Below are 5,000 nucleotides of genomic sequence, written 5' to 3'. Positions count from 1 at the left end.
GGGAGGGGTCCTACAGCCCTTTCCTAGAAAGGCAAGGGCGGGTCCATCAGGACGACATGGCCATCTCACCCAAAAATAGATTTTTCGCTTCGCTCAAAATCCGTTTTTTGGGCTCAAGCCATGTCGTCCTGATGGAAGTGTACCAGAGCATTACTGTATCTGTGCATTCTCAGAACGTGCCGTACTCCCCGGAGGTAATTTTTTCCCGGTCGACTAGACCTAGAGACCTAAGATGTTACCGTTATACATCTTTTCAACTAACTATAAACTATGTTAGAGCTTCCTGCCCCCTACAGGGAAGAGTCCTACTAGACTCTGGAAAGTCTCGAAGAGTACATATATCTATGTATGAATACCAGGCAAGCTAATATAGTGGTCTCGCCCTATATTAAGTAAAGCATAGTTTGTATAGAACCACTGCGTCAATATATATTGACCAGTAATCCGCACAATACTTGTATTGGACAAAGGTTTATATCCGCATAGGAAGAAACTAGTAAAACCGCCCTCGTCCCTTTATGGGACGGAGTCCTCCCATTAGGGGACTACATAAACCAATGCAACATAGCTTGCATAACAGAACAATTCTATCAGAATTATCCCAGATAAGATACATAGAATTAAAATGCTCAATTATACCAATAAATTGACACAGGTGAAAGAGACGCAAAGTTCTCAAGAACAAGTTTATTGACAGATAATAAACAGACAGGTTAACAACAAATATATATATATATATATATATATAAAAGAGGATAACCCAAAACTTTAAGCATAAGTATGATAGTAAACATAACTTGTTTATCTGAAAGAAAAACCATTAAACACCACTTTAATAAGATACCAAGGTATCAAGTCATAAAAGTCTGTATTACAAATCAATCACATTAGCGTTAGAAACGCTCGGCACACATGTCTGAACTTATGCTAGGTTCACCTTTGAAAGAAGGAGCAGTCTTTATGGGCACTTGGTGCCCTCATTTAGTTTGTAGTACAGTATGTACCTACACACTCACCCTGGACTTAATCGTCCCAATTAAGACCACTGTTCCTCGCAGAGTTAAACAGTAGGGTTAACTACACGACCCACTGCTACCACAGATCTCTTAAGTTCCTCTACTTGCTTCGCATAGTGGCGAAAGAACACCCTGGAAGACTTCCAGCCCGTGTATGAACGGAGATGTTCAAAATCCATACAATTAAAGAAATTTAGGGATGAGGCAACTTTCCTCGGATCGTGACCTGCGGGTGTACTGTCAGGATCCGCTCTGCGAATAAAATATGTGATTTTCGCTCTGAGTTGATTCAGAGATAAATTTGAGCCTGATGTTCCTCCCCTGAATAGTTGACCACCCTTTAAGTCTGAAGTTCTACGAAGATAGACCTTTAGGCATTCTACTGGACATAGAGATGCATCTTCTTTCAGAGGGCAGATTCTCCAGGGACCCCACCTGTTGGTGGGTAACTCATTCTTGGCGAGAAACGTAGGATCCGGAAACAGGTTCAGATCCCTACCATCCAGGAACTGAACACGACTTGCCTCTCTCGAGAGGGCTACGATCTCACTAACCCTGGCCCCGGACGCGAGTGCAAATAGGAAAATAACTTTTTGCGTCAAATCCTTTAACGCACATTCTTCATTGCTCAACAGGGAGGCGAAATGAAGAACTTTGTCTAAAGACCATGAGATGGGCTTTGGAGGTGCTGAAGGTCTGAGCCTAGCGCAGGCTTTCGGAACTTTATTAAAGATCTCGTTACGTAGGTCGATCTGGAAGGCAAATAAAATGGGTCTCATCAAAGCAGATTTACACACTGAAATCGTGTTAGCTGCCAACCCTTGGCCATGGAGGTGGATGGAGAAAGATAAGCAGAAGTCTGTTGAGATCTCCTGCGGATTCTTTGCCTTTACAAAGGCCACCCATTTTCTCCAAGATGACTCATATTGCCTTCTAGTCGATTTGCACTTATATTCCTCTAGGAAGTCTATGCTGGCTTTCGAAATCCCGAAACGCTTTCTCACCGCAAGGGCGAGAAAATCATGAGCTGCAGGGTCCGGGTTTTCTGTAATGAAGCGCAGACAGTCGACTTCTGGACTCGCTGGGTCAGAACTGGATGTGGTAGCGGCACAAACTTCATCTGTAGTTCCAACGCCAAGGGGAACCACATACTGTTCGGCCACTTGTGGGCCACTATTGCCGCTACCCCCTTGAAGGATCTGTTTGTTGAGGACCCTCAACAGAAGGTTGTGAGGAGGGAACAGATAAATCCTGGACCATCTGTTCCAGTCGAGGGACATTGCGTCCACTGCTTCCGCTAAGGGGTCCTCGTACGGGGACACGTACAGGGGCAACTTCTTGTTGTCTTTCGTCGCAAAGAGGTCTATTTGCAGTTCTGGGACTTGATTCAGAATGAAGGAAAATGATCCTGCGTCTAAGGACCATTCCGACTCTATCGGTGTGAACCTGGATAGAGCGTCCACTGTCACATTGCGGACTCCTTGAAGGTGAACTGCCGACAGGTACCACTTCTTCTTTTCCGCCAATCGGAAAATGGCTAACATCACTTGTTTGAGAGGTGGTGACCTCGACCCTTGTCGATTCAAGCATCTCACAACCACCTCGCTGTCCATCACCAATCTTATGTGGATCGAGTGACGCGGGGAGACTTTCTTTAAGGTAAGGAGCACTGCCATAGCTTCTAGAAAGTTTATATGAAAGGTCCTGAATAGCTTGGACCAAGTCCCCTGGACTTTTTTCCGATGAGAGTGACCTCCCCATCCCTCCTTTGAGGCGTCTGAGTGAATTGTCATCGACGGGGGAGGTGGCTGAAGAAGAACCGACTTCTTTAGATGTCTGGCTTGGGACCAAGGTCTGAGAAGAGTACGTAGCCGAGGCAGCACTGGTCTTCTCAGGTCTCTTCGCGCGTTTGATGCATACCTTCTCCAAACTCCGGTTGCATCCTTTAGCTGTGCTCTTAGCACTGGGTCTGTCACTGAAGCAAACTGGAGAGAGCCTAGTACCCTCTCCTGTTCGCGTCTTGATATCCTTTCGGAATCTAGAAGTCTCTTGACAGAGCCCGCTATCTCCTTCCTTTTCTTCGTCGGGATGGAGAAACTGTGTGACAAAAGGTCCCAGTGGATTCCCAGCCACTGGAACTTTTGGGATGGAAAAAGTCGAGACTTTTTTCTGTTGATCTTGAAGCCTAGGTACTCTAGGAACTGGATCACCTGACTGGAAGCTTGCAAGCATTCGGTCTCGGATGCTGCCCACACCAGCCAGTCATCCAGGTAGGCTACTACCTGAATTCCCTTTAGGCGTAATTGTTTGAGAGCTGCGCTCGCAAGCTTCGTGAAAATCCTTGAGGCTATGTTTAGCCAGAATGGCATGGCTCTGAAGGCGTACAGTCTCCGTTGTAGCCTGAACCCTAGGTAGGGGGAGAGTCGGCGGCTGATTGGAATGTGCCAATAGGCGTCTGACAAGTCTATAGAGACTGAGTATGCCCTCTTGGGCAGTAAGGTCATTATGTGTTGCAGTGTTAGCATCTTGAATTTGCAATTCACTATGAACTTGTTGAGTGGTGACAAGTCCAGAATGACTCTGAGCTTTTCCGAGTCTTTCTTGGGAACACAAAACAGCCTCCCTTGGAATTTGATGGACTTCACCTTTCGGATCACCTTTTTCTCCAACAGTTCTTGAACGTACTCCTCCAAAACGGGGGTGGAGTGTTGGAAAAACCGAAGGCACGGGGGTGGAGTGCTGTACCAGCTCCAGCCCAGTCCATTCTTGAGTAGGCTTTGGGCCCAGGGATCGAAGGTCCAGCGATCCCAAAATTTCATCAGTCTCCCTCCTACCGGTATCGTTTCACTTGGACTGCCGTCCTGAGGTCTTGCCTCCCTGACCACGACCACCTCTGAATCCCCTTCCCCTTGAGGGGCGCCTAGACGAGCCTCTGGCTGCTCCTCTAGGTTTTGCACGAAAGGAAGAAGACTGTCCTTTGAACGTTGGGGTGAATGTGGTTGACTGACCTGGCACAGCCTGGGGTACCCACTGAAAAGTAGTCGGGGTTTGTGCCACCAGTTGCTGGTGCTGTCTATAAGGCTTGGCTGGCCGAGACGGTAGCCTAGTCCTCATATTCTTCCTCTTTGGTTGAGGACCCTCATCCGGGGAAGATTTTCTTTTGATAGCCAGGCCCCACTTCTGGAGAAGGTTTCTATTCTCCACGGCGGCCTTATCAACAACCTCTTTGACCACATCGGTAGGGAAAAGGTCTTTTCCCCAAATGTTGGAGGAGATTAACTTCCTTGGCTCGTGTCTCACCGAAGCCCCGGTGAACACGAACTCCCTGCAAGCTCTCCTTGCCTTGACGAAGCCATAAAGGTCCTTCGTCACTGTGGCTAGGTGAGACTTAGCCACTACCATGAACATTTCATGGACCTTAGGGTCACTTGCCATCGTCTCAAGAGTAGTCTGATGAGACATTGAGGCAGCCAGTCTTTCTTTTGTCTCGAACTCTCTTCGTAAAAGAGATTCGGACAGCTTGGGGAGGTCCTCGCCGAATTGCTGTCCGGCAATATCAGCCTCCAACTTTCCCACTGAGAATGTCAGATGGACATCCTTCCAGTCTTTGTGGTCCATAGGCAGGGCCAGCGACAAGGGTTTACACTCCTCCAGGGAGGGGCAAGGCTTGCCGGCCTCGACTGCCTTTAGGACAGCCGCAAACCCTTTCTGTAAAAAGGGGAAGGCTCTATCAGGAGAGGACACAAAAGAAGGGAGCTTCTTGCTCAATGCAGCTACCTTCGAGTTAGAGAAGCCCCTCTCTTTCATCGAGGATGAAAGTAGGGCTTGAGCCTTAGCGTGATCCATAATAATGACCTCCTTCGGCTCTGTTTCCTCCCTTGAAGCTGGTTCTTTTCTCAGCCGGACATAGCAGTCCGGATATGATGCCTTGCTGGGCCAGAATTCTACCTCCTCTAGGGGAACTGAACCCAGCTTATCCGAGAT

This window comes from Palaemon carinicauda, chromosome 16, assembly GCF_036898095.1.
Source record: "Palaemon carinicauda isolate YSFRI2023 chromosome 16, ASM3689809v2, whole genome shotgun sequence".
In the NCBI taxonomy this organism is placed as follows: Eukaryota; Metazoa; Arthropoda; class Malacostraca; order Decapoda; family Palaemonidae; genus Palaemon; species Palaemon carinicauda.
The sequence above is the reverse complement of the archived record's forward strand: the minus strand, read 5'-3'. Positions refer to the sequence as shown.